Below are 18,021 nucleotides of genomic sequence, written 5' to 3'. Positions count from 1 at the left end.
AGGACTGAAATCTGAGAAGGGTTTTAAGCCATAAATAGATATTCTATTACTTTTTTTTCATCTATGAAACAACAGATACTTATTGCATACAACTTGTATACACAGTCAGAAAAATATACTGGACAGAAAAAAGGTTCATATCACCAAGAGATTCAACACTTGATACATGGTATATTTTATTCTAGGCTCTGCCATGAATAATGATAAACCATCCAGACAGCTTAATCTTACAAGTGAAAGAAGATAAATAAGTATTAAAAGACCAAGCAGATGACCATCATTATCTGCTGATATCATCAACAGATCATATAATTTCTTCTAATGGGAGATTTTGCAGTCCTGCTTCTTAAGTTCAACTTTTCAGAATCTAAGGAGTATAGCACTGGAAATTTGCCCCACCAGCTAAGTTCTCTTAGAGTTCTTCTTTAAGGAGTCATGCTCATTATGTAAATCATTCATGCACTCATTCAGCTGACATTTACCCATCTCCTACCCTGTGACTGGCATTGTTTTAGTACCAGAGATAAAACAGTGAAGAAGATAGACAAGATCCTTGCTTTCATGGAGCTTACATTCCTGTGTGGAGAGACAGATTATGGGCAAATAAGTACTAAGTGCAATTTCAGATAGTGATATTGGAATGCAGAGATTGGGTGGACTAGAAACGACTGATTGACCTGCAACTTTAAGGACAAGAAGAGGCCAGTCAGGTGATGGTGATGCAGAAGACCTCAGAAACATGCCTGCTATATTGCAGTAACAGAAGAAAGATATCTACTGTGGCTGGAGTGTAGAGAATAACTGGGTAGAATGGGGTGAGGGTGGAGGGGGATTAAGAGATTTAGGAGATGTGAATAAAATGATAGGCAGAGGCCCAATACATCAGAGCCTTGTGAGGTATAATTAGAAGATTAGATTTACCTGTGATAGAATACCCTTGATGTGTTTTATGCAAAAAGTGATATGATGTTGTTTCTATTTTACAAATACCCCCTAACTCCTGTGAGGTGAATGGATTTAGGGAGGCAATTGTGAAAGCAGAGAGACCTTTCAGAAAGCTCGGACGGTATTAGGACAAGAGATGATTGAAGCTTGGACAAAGAGAGTGGCTATGGAGAAGAGAAAAGTGGGCAGATTTGTAATATGTTTTGGAGGTACAGTTGACAAGCATTGCTCAATGTCTGGCTATCAAAAGTTTGAGAAAGAAAGATTTGTGACCTGAACAACTGAGTGGAAATTGGGGCCATTTAACTTAATAATAGGAGACTGGGGAAAGAAGTCGATGTTGGATATGTCTATTATATGTATGATTGGAGATGTCAGGCAGGGAGTTATATATTTGGTCTAGGAAGAAGTAATGTCTGGAGATAGAAATTGATGTCAGGCATATAAATCGTGGGACTGGATAAGGTTGCTTAAAGGAGAGAGTTGAGAAAGAGAAGAGAAGAGTTTAGGCTGAGACTTGTAGTACTCAACCTTAGAAGCTGGGAAATAGATGAGGGTCTAGGAAGGTTGGCTGAGAAAGAGTGGCCAGGAAAATAGGAACAAAACCAATGATATAATAAGAAGGAAGAGAATGCTTTCAGAAGGAGGGACTAGTCAACTCTTTTAAGTTCTTCTGAGAAATCAATTAAGACACAAGACAACAAGTAGACATTAGACTTGGGAACATGCAGGTTATTGATGATTGGATTAGGGTGAGATGACTATGATAGTGAGAAATGAAAAGAGTGAGAATACACAATTCTTGAGTTTAGCTAGATAGGAGAACAGAAAAATTGAGAAGAATTTTGAATAACAGTCTACAATGAAAATTTGATGAAAATCATGAGTCCTGTCCTAAAAAGATGCTTATCTAAATATACCCAAAATTTGTATAAAATTTCAGGGGGCTTAGGTGCCCTCTCAGGTTAAGAACTCTGGTCTCCAGAACCCATGACCCTTCACTTGCCTCATCTGCTTTTACTGGACAGTGAGGACACTACCACTTCATTGATGCCCATTTTCTTTCTTGCATCCCAGTTTTTCTCCATTTAAAGGTTTATATATTATATTTTCTGTGCCTTCATTTGTTTTTTAATAGATATGTCAGTTACTTGGTTGAAAATTTAGATATGCTTTTTTTTTTTTTTTACAGCTTTGCTTCTGTTCTAAGCATACAATTGTAGCTGTGAAATTATGATGCTATTTTTGGAAAATAATTGTTTTTATCACTACTGACATTTATAACTTGCTTCATAAATCTAAACTGACTAAATTACTTTTAGTCCTATTTCATTGTTCCAAATTTGTCTCATATAACATGCAATATCTTATAATTTTCTCTAAAGGCACAAAATCATCCACATTAGATTCTTATTTATAGGTAATTGACACTGTAGAAAGGGCAACAACATTCAACTCAATTCTCTAATATTCTCTGATGGCATAACTATGTAAGATTATTACTGAAGATGTAAAAATAAATGTGATGATTACCAGCCTCAAGAAATTTACCTTATTGTACCATCTGATGAGATTTAAAATGTCCTTCAAAATATTTCTTTCATTTCTATGAACTGTTTCCTTATCTCTTTTGAACTGGCTTTGTATGATTCAGGAAGAGGAAAATAAAAAGTAACTGGGAAAGATAGAGTGTAGCTAGGATTATTTCAGTGTCCAACTTGGGATTTCTAACAAGACACAATCCTTAATGGAGATAACCCCTTGTTTTTCATAGCTTAACTGTATGATGCTGTTGCAACTCCATCACTCCCTTGTACTCTAGGCTGGTGTAACTCTGCTAGAGAAGTGAATATAAGAATAATTACAGAATAGCTTATTTCTTCTCCATACCCCAAAGGCACATGGTTTCCATCTTTCCACACATTAAGGAGAAAATAGAGCTAAGGGACCCTTGCCATCAAAAATAGTTTCAATGGATCAATTATATCCATATTACAAAAATAATAAAAAAGGAATATTTTAGAGAAGGAATAATATGAATGCCATCAAAAGATAATGGCAATTTGGCCTAGGCTAATTCTTTCTTTTAACGTTTTTATAGTATAATATAAAATATACACAAAGCAAAGAAAGAAAAAAAGCTACATTTTTCAAAGCACTCTTCAACAAGTAGTTACAGGACAGATCCCAGAGTTTGTCATGGAACACCATACCACCATCTCAGATTTTTACTTCTAGCTCCCCCAGAACATTGGAGGCTAGAAGGAATAAATATTTTTTTTATACTCACAATTGACTTTTTTAATAAAAAATAATGTATATACAAAAAAAAACAATAAATTTCTAAGCACACCACAAAAATTAGCTGTAGAACAGATTTCAGAGTTTGGTATGGGTTACAATTCCACAATTTTAGGTGTTTACTGCTAGCTGCTCCAAGATACTGGAGACTAAAAGAAATATCAATATGATGATTCAGTAATCATACACTTTCGTTAAATCTTACCTTGTATATATAACTCCACCATCATCTTTGATCTTTCTCCCACTCTTTAAGGGTATTTGGGCTTTGCCCATTCTAATTTTTCCATGTTGGAAGGGTCTGTCAATAATATGGAGTAGGGAGATGGATGTAGATAATGTTCTGTAGAGGCTGGCCCCACTGGCTCTAGGACTTATCTTGTCCAGGGACCCATCTGGAGGTTGTAGGTTTCTAGAAACCTCCAAGTGCATGGAACCTTTGAAGAATCTTATATATTGCCCTGTGTTCTTTAGAATTGGCTGGAATGGTTGGGGTTTGGCAAGTTATGATAGATAGCAATGTCTAACTGAACGTTGCATAGGAGTGACCTTCAGAGCAGCCTCTCAAATCTATTTGAACTCTCTCAGTCACTGTCATGGTCAGGTTCATGTATCAACTTGACCAAGTGGTGGTACCTGTTTGTCTGGTTGGGCAACTCCTGACCTGTCTTTTGTGATGAGGACATTTCATAGAATTAAATCATGATCCTGTCAGCTGCATCCATAGCTGATTCCATTTGTAATCAACCAAGAGGAGTGTCTTCTGCAATGAGCGATGCTTAATCTAATCGCTGGATTAGAGGATTCAGAAGAAACAGGCTCTCTTCCTGCTTCAATGGGAAAGTCTCTCCTGTGGAGTTCATCCAGACCCTCCATCGGAATCGTCAGCTTCACAGCCTGCCCTATAGATTTTGGGCCCTGCATTCCCGTGGTTACATAAGACACTTTTATAAATTTTATATTTGCAAGTGTTTCCTGTAATTCTGTTTCTCTACAGAACCCTAACTAATATAATTTGGTACCAGGGGTGGTTCTTAAGAAACAGAATCTTAAAAATGGATTTTTATGAATGGTTTTCTACTTTGACTAGACTCAAAGGCACTAAGAACTCAGATTCCCATAATCAGAATGACACTCCCAATCCATTGAGTGAGCTGGCAAAAGAGATAGTCAAAATATCACCATTTGACTCTCCTAATGCTAGGCTCTGGGGGATAATGTGTTTGACACTTTTACAGAGTTTTGTGGAAATAAGAGGTATAGAGATGTTGGCTGGTGGTTGTTAGATATACTGGATATATTAAGGAGGGAAAGGGATGGATTTAAGGCTTCAAACGAGAAGCTTAAGTGCTGTCTGACAGATGTACAAGTTTCTATTAGTATCCTGGAGGAAAATCTTGTTTCCTGTAGCCATAGACTTGAGATCTCTGAAAATCAGACTCGGAATCTATTGTTAGAGTAGCAACTTTACAACATAAACTAAAATCTCAACGTTGCATGGTGTCTGCCATTAAAGTGAGGGCATTGATTGGAAAGGAGTGGAATCCTGAAAAATGGCATGGTGGCATATGGATTGATAATGATGTTGGGGTAAGGTTGAAACCCTAGATCATGCTGAGTCTTCTCTAGACAACCCTGTAAAAATCTGCTCTGAGGATATAGCCGCCCACCTCCAGCCTGCCTTGAGGAGTTGGCCACCCAACCTCCTCCTGAAGGGATTAGCCCTAGAGTGATTAATTCTGTTTCACCAGATGAAACTGCAAATGAAGGCCCTGAAGCAAATGGCTTGGAAGATATTTCTAATTCTTTTCATGACCCACCCCCACCACCCCTCATTTCTTTCAGACCTATAAATAGACTAAAGTCCCAACAGGCCCCTAAAGGTGAGGTGCAAAGTATCACACATGAGGAGGTACGTTATACTCCAAAAGAACTGTGTGAGTTTTCCAATGTATATAGACAGAAATCAGGGGAATATGTACGGCAATGGATTTTAAGGGTGTGGGATAATGGTGGGAGGAAAATAAAGCTGGATCAAGCTGAATTTATTGATATGAGCCCACTAAGCAGAGATTCCGCATTCAATGTTATAGCTTGAGGGGTTAGAAAAGGTATTAACAGTTTGTTTGGATGGTTGTTTGAAACATGGAACAAAAGGTGGCCAACGTTATCTGAGTTTGAAATGCCAGAACTGCCCTGGTTTAATGTAGATGAGGGGATCCAGAGGATTAGAGAGATTGGAAAGTTAGAGTGAATTCATCATGCAAAACCTGCTCTTATACCCCAGGAATGTCTGGAGGATGCACCTTTTACCAGGACAGTGGGAAATAAATTTGTGAGACTAGCAGCTCAGCATACCTCATCTCAGCACTTGCAGCTCAGCCCAGGCCTTTGGAGATGCAGAAAGGAATCACCCCAGGGAAAGATGTTGGAACCTACAGGCCTGGAGAGAAGGCCAGCAGAGATTGCCCTGTGACTTCCTGCATAAGAAAGAACCTCAGTTGAAAGCTGCCTTTCCTTTGAAGAACTATATGTCAACTAAATAAATCCCCTTTTATTGAAAGCCAATCTGCATCCAGTGTGTTGTATTCCAGCAATAGCAAACAAGAGCAACCACTGATACCTTATTTGTTATACTTCTTTTCCCCCTTTTGGTCAGAAGGCATTGTTGATCCCATCGTTCCAGGGTCAGACTCATCCCTGGGAGTCATCTCCCATGCCACCAGGGAGACTTTCACCCCTTGATGTTATGTCCCACATAGTGGGGAAGGCAATGATTTCACTTGCAGAGTTTGGGTTAGAGAGAGTGAGGTCACATCTGAGCAACAAAAGAGGTCCTCCAGAAGCAAATCTTAGGCATACCTATGTGTAGGTTAAGCTTCTCCACTATGTACATAAACTTCACAAAGCAAGCCTCAAATCAAGGGCTTGACCTACTGATTTGGGTACTCCGAATGTTTGACACAGTATCAGGGGTTTCCCCAGTGGTAAAGTCCAATAGTTCCACATTGTTTATCCCAACACTCAAGGGACCCAGCCAAAACTTTTTGATTGTCTGCTTAATATATTCTAGGATGTACCCAGGCATTACATTAAGCTATACAGGATTAAAGGACCTTGTTTTTTTTTCTGGGCTCCCTGTGTTTCTATTGTTCAAATGAGCTATCCCAACAGGCTGAGTTAGATTATGTGCTACAGAAAATTTAGTTTCTGGACATAGGTTAATTCTTAAATCCATTTTCTCATTGTTTCAAACCTTGATAATAAAACGAATTAAAGCCTAAAATGAACAACTGTCAGAAATTTAAGACTGAATTTCTTTCAAATAGTATGAATTGTGAAATTCTCTTTATTCTTCTAAATATTTGTCAAAGTTTTGGCTTCATAATAATCATATAGAACTATGAATTTAAGTGAATTTGATCAAATATACATTTTATACCTGTATATGCATAAATTCTAGTCAGAGAACTGTATTCAAACTAAAGAGGTTATCCAGTCACTTGGGTCCTCAGGAATTCCTAAGTGCAAAGAATACTCATGAACAGAGTCTTGGCATGGAAAAAATATCTTAAGGTATTATCTTCAGGTATGAGTATTTATGGTTTGAATAGAAATCATAATTTTTAAATTGCATCAAAAAGGACATAATAAAACCACCATTTTTCATTTCAGATAATTCTGTATTACTCCCCTTTAATCTTTTTTTTTTTTTTTAAATATGGAACGCTTCACGAATTTGCATGTCATCCTTGCGCAGGGGCCACGCTAATCTTCTCTGTATCATTCCAATTTTAGTATATGTGCTGCCGAAGCGAGCACTCCCTTTAATCTTGCTTCCATACTTGTCAGTGAGTAATTGCCATCCTTAACTCAAAGACATTGCCTTGATAATTTAACTGTGCAGCAAACATAAGCAAAAATTCAATCCCTATCTTTTTTTAACGTTATTTTACTGTGAAATGTAACACATATACAAAGAAAAGAAAGAAAAAGCAAGAATTTTCAAAGTGTATTTCTACAAGTAGTTAATTAGAACAGATTTCAGAGTTTATGGTTTACCATTCCACTATTTCATATTTTTCCTTCTAGCTGCTCCAAAACACTAGAGCAGAAAAAATATTAATATAGTGATTCAGTAGTCACACTCATTTATTAAATCCTATTTTCTGTTATAACTCCTCCTTCTCCTTTGATCCTTCTCCCAATCTATAGGGATCCTTAGACAATGCCTGTTCTGACTTTTTCATGTTAAAAAGCGGTGCCGACACTAAAGGATAGGGGGATGTGATTAGTTGACTATCTTGAAAAGGCTGGTCCCTCTGGGTTCCAGGATTTATTTGGCCTAGGAACCCTCCAGAAATTATAGGTTTCAGGAAAGCAAACTCTTTTATAGAGTCTCAGTTTGAGCCCTAGGTGTTCTTAAGAGTTACCATGAGTGATGTTGGTTGGTGTTTAGATTAGCACTGTTTAACTGAAGCTTGCATAAGAGTGGACTTCTGAATAGCTTCTTGACTCTATTTGATCTCTTTCAGCCACTGATGCCTTATTTTATTACACTTCTTTTCCCCTCATTGTCAAGCTCATGGCACCAGAGCCAGACACATCCCTGAGAGTCATGCCCCACATCATCAGGGAGACATTAACCCCTGAATGTCATGTCCCATGTAGGGGGGAGGGTAATGATTTTTCTTGCAGAGTTTGGCTTAGAGAGAAAAAAGACACACTGGGGCAACAAAAGACATTTCCTGGAAGCAACTCTTAGGCTTCATTAGAGGTATCTTAAGTTCTCCACTACAGAAATGAGATTCATAAGGGCAAACCTGAAAACCAAGGGTTTGGCTTATTTTCTTGGGAGTCTGCAATGGTTGAGAAGGTACCTATGGTTTCTGAAATGGGAAAATTTAATAGTTCCATTTTTTTTTCTTCAGACCTTCAAGAGGCTCTATCAATACTTTTTATCAGCCCATCAAAGTCTGAGATGTACCTGGGTATTGTATTAAGCTATACAGAATTAAAAGTTCTCATTCCCATTCTGGGCTCTAGGAGTTTGGGTTGTTTAAATGAGCTACCCAGACAGGTTGATTTAGATTGTATGTTATAGAAAATTTAAGTTCTTAACATAATAAACCTCTCTGTCTTTGGTCTCATACAGTAGGTGAAGGTCTAGAGTACCTATGCTATCATTCTTTGCCCTGTATTCTGGTTTACGTTAGTTTCAGTCAGATTGGCTTCATTTTTTATATCTAATGAAGATTTCATTTTCAGTTACTTTAACTGTTCTTGTATATTGCTATGCTAGCTTTCAAGGCTGCAGCTTCTATTTCTGGGTCTTAGGTGTCATAGAATTACTCAAAGTTCCAGGAAAATATCTGCTGATACACTCATGGCTCAGTGTCTCATAATCTTGAAATACACTTACAATTTCAGACTAAATGTGACTGCTATAAGGGCTTATAATCTAGGATCCCATTTTCTAATAAGTATTTTATGGAAGAAACCTTAGCATATCTGTTCTTTTGTTTCTGGACTATTTTGCACCACACATTGTCCCCAAGATTTATTCAGTTCATTACATGTCTCTCACCATCCTTTCTTTTTGTAGTTGCACCATATTCTATTATATAAATGTATCATCATTTGCCATTCTGATTCTCAGTCCTCTATCTATTGGGCATCATGGAAATGTCCAAAATAAACAAACCATGTCTTATGGTGTCCTCACTTGGTTGTTCAATCAGCAGCACTGTCAACTTTAAACAATTTTTATAGAGCTGACAAACACAGCATCACCAAATATGAAATCAAAACTACCCCTTATCAATTGTGTCCCCCACCGCCTGCCAACTAATTGCCTCTGGTTGTACTGGGGTACTGCTGATATCTTCCTGTCAACTATTGGCCATAGTATGAATTTTTAGTTTCCCCCTTCCTCCATTCGCTAGCTGCCAAAATGCAATCTACCAGAAACAGGATGGCCTTTAAAAAGGGCAATTTAGTAAGTTGCTCATTTACAGTTCTGAGGCCAAGAAAATGTCCCAATTAAAACAAATCTATAGAAATGTCCAATAAAAGGTATCCAGGGAAAGATATCTTAGTTCAAAAAGGCCAGTGAAGTTCAGGGTTTCTCTCTCAAGTGAGAAGGCACATGGTGAACAGGGTCAGGGTTTCTCTCATCTAGAAAGGCACGTGGCGAACATGGTGTCATCTGCTAGCTTTCTCTCCTGGCTTCCCTTCATGAAGCTCGCTGGGAGGCATTGTCCTTCTTCATTTCCAGAGGTCTCTGGCTGGTGGACTCTGCTTCTCATAGCTGTGTCGTTCTGCTCTGCTATCTCTGAATCGCTCTCATTCACCAAAATGTTTCCTCTTTTTAGGACTTCAGAAACTAATCAAGACCCACCCAGATGGATGGAGACAGACCTCTAGCTAATCCAGCTTAACAACCACTGTTGATTAAATCTCATCTCCAGGAAGATGATCTAATTACAGTTTCAATTATACAGTGCTGAATAGGGATTAGAAAAAGCAGCTGCTTTTACAAAATGGGATTAGGATTAAAACATGGCTTTTCTAGGGTACATGCAGCATTTCAAACCAGCATACCCCTGTACCCCTATACTATTGTCTCTTGTCCAATATCAACCCTTTGAAATAGTTCACATAATAACTTATTTTATAATTGTGGATTTAATCAGTGGATATATGGCACTATACAGCCCCTTTTAATCATATTCACCTTCAATATGGTAATGTTACTTGTAACCTCACTAATTAGTTATCATCACTTCTATCTATTCCCTTACATTTAAGTTCAACCTCACTGGGTAGCCTTTCTCTGATATCCAGCTTCTGTGTACCTCAAGGCTGATATATTCTACAATATAACCTCTGAGATTGTCTTCACCAAAGTTATAATAGTGAAATCATACAGAATCTGTTTTAGTTTGTTAAAGCTGCTGGAATGCAATATACCAGAAATGGAACAGCTTTTAAAAAGGGCATTTATTAAGTTGCATGTTTACCATTATGAGGCCATTAAGATATCCAAACTAAGGCATCCAGAGAAAGACACCTGGATTCAAAAAAAGCCGATGGGTTCAGAACACCTCTGTCAGCTGGGAAGATCTACTGGCTTCTCATTTCATAAGGATTTCCAGGGAGTGTTTTCCATCAGTACCTCCAAAGGTCTCTGGCTGTGTGGGCTCTGTCAGTAGTGTATCTTTTTCCAAAATAGTTCCCTCTTAAAAGACTCCAGCAAGCAACCTCAACTTGAATGGGTGGAGATACATCTCCATGGAAACTATCTAATCAAAAGCTACCACCCACAACTGGAAGTAATAAAAATATCCCACCTAGCAATATTAAATGAGAATTAAAGAACATGGCTTTTCTGGGGAACACAACATTTTCAAACCAGCATACTGTCCTTTTGTGTCTGACTTATTTCACTTAGCAGTATGTCCTCAGGGTTCATCCACATTGTCATATGCTTGAGGATCTCATTTCATCTTACTGCTTATATAATATTCCATTATATGTGCATAACACATTTTGTTTATCCACCCGTCTATTGATGGGCTCTTGGGTTGTTTCCATCTTTTGGCAGTTGTGAATAGTGCCGCTATGAACATCAGTGTGCAAATGTCTGTTTGTGTCACTGCCTTCCACTCTTCTAGATATATACCGAATATTGGTATTGTTAGGTCATAGGGCAACTCAATATTTAGTTTTCTGAGGAATTACCTAACTTTCTTCCATAGCAGTGACACCATTATACATTCCCACTAGCAGTGAATAAGTGTTATAATTTCTCCACATCCTGTCTAACATTTGTAGTTTTCTCTTTAACAGCAGCCATTCTTATAGGTGTGAGGTGACATCTCATTGCCATCTTGATTTTCACTTCCTTTATTGCTAAGGAAAATGAGCATCTCTTATATGCGTTTTAGCCACTTGCATTTGCTCTTCAGAAAAGTGTCTATTCATATCCTCTGCCTCTTTTATAATTGGGTTGTTTGTTCTTTTATTGTTGAGCTGTATAATTTCTTTATGTATACAAGATATAAAGCCTTTAACCAATATGTGGTTTCCAAATATTTTCTCCCATTAAGTTGGCTGCCTCTTCATTTTTTTGACAAATTCCTTTGAGGCACAGAAGTTTTGATTTTAAGGAGTCACCTTTTACCTATTTTTTCTTTTGCTGCTTGCGCTTTAGGTATAAAGCTTAAGATGCCACCTCATATTACTAGATCTTGAAGAAGTTTCCCTGCATATTTTTTTTTTGAAGTTTTATTGTACTGGCTGTTTTATTTAGTTCTTTGACAATTTTGAATTAGTTTTTGAATATGGTGTAAGGTAAGGGTCCTCTATCATTTTTTTGGCCTTAATATCCAATTCTCCCATGCCCATTTTTTGAAAAGACTATTCTGTCCCAGTTCAGTAGATTTGGACAAAGATCAATTGTCCATAGATTTGGTGGTCCATCTCTGAACTTTCAATTCAACTCCATTGGTTAATATGTCTATCTTTGTGGCAGTACCATGCTGTTTTGACCACTGTGGCTTTATAGTAAGCTTTAAAGTCAGGAAGTGATAGTCTCCCACTTTGCTCTTCCTTTTTAGGATATCCTTAGCTATTCAGGGTCTTTTTCCTTTCCATATAAATTTGGTATCTTGTTTTTCCAAGTCTTCAAATTAGGTTATTGGGATTTTGATTGGTATTACATTAAATCTGTAAATCAATCTGGGCAGAACTGACATCTTAGTGATATTCAATCTTCCTTATTCATGAGCATGGAATGTCTCCCCATCTTTTTATTTTTTGCAATGTTTTGTACTTTTCTATGTACAAGTCCTTGACAACACTGGTTAAGCTTATTTCTTGATAGTGATAATTTTGGTTGCTATTTTGAATGGAATTTTTTCCTCAGTTGTCTCCTCACAGATAGGTCATTACCTATATATAGAAACATGACTGATTTTTGTACATTAATCTTTTAATTTTATTATTTTTATTTATTTATTTTTGCATGGACAGGCACTGGGAATCCAACCTGGGTCTCCAGTATGGCAGGTGAGAACTCTGCCTGCTGAGTGACCGTGTACATTAATCTTACATTCCACCTCTTTGAGTTTATTTATTAGCTCAAGTAGCTTTGTTATTGATTTTTCAGGGTTTTCTATGTATAGGATCATGTCATCTGAAAATAATGAAAGTTTTACTTTTTCAGTCTCTTTTTGGGTGCCTTTTCTTTCTTTTTCCTGTCTAGGAATCTCCAGCTAGGACTTCTAGTACAATATTGAATAGTAGTGGTAACAGTGGGAATCCTTGTCTCGTTCCTGATTGCAGGGAGATTGCTTTCAGTCTCTCACTATTAAGTATCATGCTTTAATTGTAGGAAGATTTTTTATGACTGACCAAATTTATTTTTACTTGTAATTGATTTATTGAGCTCTTCTATCGCATCGCAACACAGTACAGGTTGTTCGTGTGTTTATAGGAATTTGTCCATTTCATTCACATTGTCTAGCTTTTTGGCATATCTGTGTTCATAGTATTCTCTTGTGATTTTTAAAATTTCTTCAAGATCAATGGTAATGATGCCCCTCTCATTTCTGATTTTGTTTATCTGCACTCTCTTTTTTTTTCCTTTGGTAGTCTAGCTAAGGGGCTACCAATTGTATTGATTTTTTCAATAGCACAACTTTTGGTTTTGTTGGTTCTTTCTATAGTTTTTTTTTTTTTTTAACCCCTGTCTTTTCCAAGTAGTTATTTTTCTGCTAACTTCTACTTGTTCTACATGACCAGCTATGAGAAGTGGCTTCTGCATATTTCAGCTCCATGTCAATTCCACCAGTGGGACTATTAATGAAAACTGAACCCTGGAAGGCACCAATACAGACTTAAGAACTACCTCTTTTTTGCAGTCTCCATTTCAACAATGATCCTTTTTTTAAAAGATATTTTTATTGACAAATCTTCACACACATACGGTCTATATGTGGTATATAATCAATGGCTCGGAATATCATCACATAGTTGTGTATTCATCACCATGATCATTTTAATAACATTTGTATCACTCCAAAAAAAGAAATAAAGAGGATGGCTTTAATTGTTTCTGTTTTCCAGTCCCTGGGATCTGAATTCCTTGAAGGAGGGTTTCCACTTAGGCCTGGCCCCACCCCCTTTTTCTTGGAAAAGGTATACCCTTTAGGGAATTAGCTCCTTTCACCTGACTCGTTACTTTGTCTCTCAAACAAGCTTAATTCTGCCCTCGCCTGGAGCAGTACTGGAGCCTGAGACTGCTTCCAGTTCTATTTACTGAGCTGCCTAAGGAATGAAAAAAAAAAAAAAAAAATTAGAACAGCTTTTACAGAGTCCAACCCCCATCTCTTCAGATTTTTCAATCAAGAGCTTCAGTTGGAACATGGTTCTATGTATCTTTAGGCTCTATATGCCCCCCTTTCTTGGGATCCAGGTCTTTTTCAGTATATTGTGCTGTCCAACTCAAGAAGCCTTGCTGTTTTTTTTTCATCAGCTTCACCCCCCTCTGCCTGGCCAAAAACTCTTAGTTCCTTTAGTGCTTATTCCAGATATATCTGTGCTTTGGGCATGTTTTCAGCTATAAGAATTTCTTAATTCCACAACTGGAGCTTCCTTGAGCTAAGCCTTTGCTGCTAGTAAAGTCTATTTCCCTTCCTCTCAGGGAACCAGCCTGCCCTGCCTGTTGGGGAAGAACTTTGGCCTCTGCTGCTTGGGGTACTTGCAATTCTGTGTGGGATCTCAGGCATTCTACCTGGCCCAACCTGGTGTATACTTTGTGTCCAGTCGCTGATGTTCCCCAGCAGTTGTTCTGCACAGTTTTTGACTATTTACTAGCTGCTCTGGAGGACAAACTAAATTCCACACCTTACTATGCTGCCATCTTGCCCTACCTTAACAACAATCCTTTGTGAGTGTCAGTTGTCCTTTCGGTAATTTTTCTCACTTATAGTGGGAAGTGTCACGGGCAAGCATATTAAAACAATATTTATAGGACTGAAGTTTCATACATAGATAAATAACAAATTTGTACTAGCTAGCCCTTCTTGCAGATTCTAATCTGAACATGATAGGCATCTGACAAGATTCAAAACTAAAACATTTTAATAATATTCTTATTATACCTTAAATTGTAAAAAAAAAAAAACTGATTTTTCTCTAGTTTCATGCAATAGGTACATATTTGCATGTGTGTTTGATAATATTTGTACACACAGGGCCATGTTCACCACAGAGTACATAAGACAGGAGCACAGTGTGATATAATAGAATGGAGCTGGGATAGAATGTAGGCAGCACAGACACAAATATTACATGAGTAAATCACTTCATCTCTCTGGCCCATGTGTTCTTATCACTAAAATGAATAATTAAAAAGCTGAATTTAAAGTTCTTCTCAGTTCAAAATACTTAAAATGATTGAAATTTATGCATGAGATATAGAGGAGAATAGAAAGATCAGTGACAACATATCAATTTTAAGAAAACAATGTTATATAGAGCACATTAAAATAAATGTTTATATAACTCAAGTTGTATATCTTAGCCTATAAATCTGCGCTTTCAATTCTGGATGATTCTAAACATCATACAGAAAGGTCATGGGAAACCAAGGTAGATGAGATAGACTTGGCCTGAGATGAAAGAAGATGAAAATATAGAGATTATCCTTGAAACCTCCTTGTTCCTACAAAGTGGATATTGCTATCTTAGTGGAGCTAGGAAATATTGGTAACTTCATGGAATCTTGGGAGTAAATAAATAACAGTCCAACTTGGGAGATGAGCCTGTGCTACACTTCTATAATATAGATGAACATTTATCATTTTCTTATTCACAGTGCATGTCCTATCTAAAGATAACATTAACAAGATCCATAGATGGATTTGTTTTCTTATTATGTAGCGTAATTGCATAGTTTGTTAGTAGTTATTTATTGAACATTGTTTAGATTTAGCTGTTAGAGGGCCAACCATCTAATTAAAATACGCTTTGCTATAAAAGATTTTAAAATGCTTGCTTTCCTATAGAAACACCATAATAAATGATCACTGAATTTAGAAGCAATCTGGGATGTTGATAATATTCTAAGCAGGCACGTTCAATTCCTAGAATAGCCATTGAGCTGTACATTCAAGATATGTGCATTTTCTATATGCATATTATATTTTGATAAAAATTTTTAAATGAGACAAACTTATTAAATGTTCAACCCAATTGAAATAGCTTCACAAAAGTGAAAAATATTGGAGTCATCATTATGTTTATAACATCTATAAGATAGATGTTATCAAAAGCTACTGTAGACTCATGAAGTTATTACACAGTTGTAGTACATTAAAACACAATAATTTAACAAACCATAACTCTCAATGCTATTAATTTAATATGAATTGGGGTATATAAGGAAACAGAAGGTATTATTGGGGGATTTTGATAAATAGACAAAGGTTTTATAAAGATTTCAAAGGGGACTTCTGGACACTTTCAAGGGCTTTAAAAAGTAATGTGACTTTTTAAAATTACATCTAACTTGATTACTAAATTTAGATCTTTCCTTTCTTTGATTAAATATATATTGTGATTATACTTGTTGGTATCTCACAGATAAAAGGAATGCCAATTGTTTTAATTCCTACAGGTAAAGAAAAAAATACCTCTAATATGAAATCATGTACTTTTTCTTCTTTCTCTCTAAATTGTATAGTACCTATCATCTTTCATTTACTCACTCTTGAAATTTCTCTCAGACTTTCTTTGACTCTTTAGTTCTTAAGTTCACCATCTCCATATCTCTTAGAGTAAAAGGTATAGCCAGATGGCTCAAATACTTCAATGTTCAGATCTTGCCATCTGGGGTGTTGTGAAGCTGTATGTACCTCAGAATAAAATGTTCTTAGATCTAATGTATTCCTGTGAACCCACTGTTAAGTAGGATCCTTTGATTAGGTTACTTTAGTTAAGGTATGGCTCTTCCCAATCAGGATGGGTTTTAATACTATTGGGTGTCCTTTAATAAGCAAAATGAAATTCAGACAGATAGAGAGAGAGCCATAGGACATAAGAAGCTGAACATCAACAGAACCTGGAAGAGGAGGGAGAGACCAGGAGCTGCTATTGGCCTTGCATGCTGTAAGCTGATGACCAAGAATGACCAGAAGCTAGCCCCAGAACACCAGAGTCCTCAGGAGGAAAGCAGTGTTTGATGAGGGCTTGATTTGGAATTTTTCCTAGCCTCAAGCCCAACAAATAAATTCTCATTGTTTAATCTGATCAATTTCATGGTATTTGCTTGCACACCCAAATACAAAATACCAAAACACCATCCCACTATTGTCCTAGCTTAATTCTGCTGAAGACTCTCAAATCTTTTTTCTGCTTTCAAACATCTGAGAAACAATATTTTTAATCAGAATAACTGGTCTATGGTGGGAGTGACTGGAAAAGCCAAGCCCTTTAGTGAGCGAGTTTATGAGCTTGTAAAAACACACATTACTTGAGAAAACAAGTTTATGTGGCTGGTAATTATAGTTGATGTAAATAGAATGTTTCTTAGACCAGTAGCTAGTAGCTAAAACCCATACCTGAGCATAACCTTTGTATCTAGGTCTGTCTTTAACAAATATATTAAGGATTCATGCCCATTAACATATCTCCCTAAGGTAAAGCCAGATTCTTCAAAAACATAGGAGGATAAGACGATACAGAGCTCAGGAAAAGGTGAAACTATAAACCTGAAGTAGCCCTTGGTCTAAGATACCTCTACCCTTCTCTCCCTTTGGAAGATGGAGATCCTGTCCACTTTACTGCAGAGATTACACAGGAGATATTAGTTCACAGGTTTGAAGAGTGATGAACTCCAATTGCCAGTAGCCTACCTGCTGATAAACAGACAGGTGAAAGTCAAGAGAAAGGGCTCTTGTTCAATTCACTAAAAACCAATTAATTTATAAAAGCAAAATAACCAAAAATAATTGTCCAAAGAATCAACTGATGAATGACCAATTCATCCAATTTACCAATTTATCAGGTACTTTCTGTAAGGAATAGTCTTTCTGAAAATATTCAATGAATAGGAATGCATTCTTATTTTAATATATTCATGAATATATTTCTCGTGAATATATTCAACAAATGTGAATATATGAGTAGTATTTTAGGGATTGTTCAATTTATCAAAAGCTCAGGGTCACAGGTTTAGTTTTTTAATGAATATATTCATGAGGAACATATGCATGAGGAATATAGTTATAAACTAAATCACCCCCATGAATATAATGAAGAAGGATACATTCAGTGAATTATTTCATTCATTCATTTATTCAATACTACCTGCCAAGCAATGCCCTAGACCACAGGGCTACATTAAAAGCAAAGTTCCTGTGGTTCAATGGTAGAATGCTCACCTTTCATGCAGGAGACCCAGGTTTTATATCTGGACCATGCATACCCCCCTCCCCCCCCAAAAAAAGTTTCTAACCTCACAGAGCAAATATTCTTAATAAATTTCTTGTCTTTTAAGTAGAATATTCTTCAAAAGCTCTTTTCCATGAACTTTGAAGAAAGTTTCATGTGGACATTACAAAACAAATAACCAGTCACTTGGTGGAGTAGCTGGAGCTACTCCCCATTTTGAAAATGAAAAAATGAATAAATCCAGTTTGACAAAGTCAGAATATCTGCTGATAACTTTCAACCAGTAAGAGGCAAATGGGGAATTGAGGATTTCAA

General features: G+C 36.8%; 1 protein-coding gene and 1 non-coding gene across 2 annotated transcripts in view; both read right to left on the bottom strand.

Moving 5' to 3' along the window:
* Positions 1-18,021, bottom strand: part of CNTNAP2 (contactin associated protein 2) — a 1,376,829-nt gene that overhangs the window by 1,099,464 nt on the left and 259,344 nt on the right. The window lies entirely within an intron of this gene.
* On the bottom strand, positions 6,962-7,068 carry LOC143652573 (U6 spliceosomal RNA). The gene has a single exon (XR_013160768.1). It is a non-coding gene; the product is annotated as a U6 spliceosomal RNA (small nuclear RNA).

Source organism: Tamandua tetradactyla, chromosome 1 (genome assembly GCF_023851605.1).
Source record: "Tamandua tetradactyla isolate mTamTet1 chromosome 1, mTamTet1.pri, whole genome shotgun sequence".
NCBI lineage: Eukaryota > Metazoa > Chordata > Mammalia > Pilosa > Myrmecophagidae > Tamandua > Tamandua tetradactyla.
This window is presented reverse-complemented; position numbering and strand designations above follow the sequence as displayed.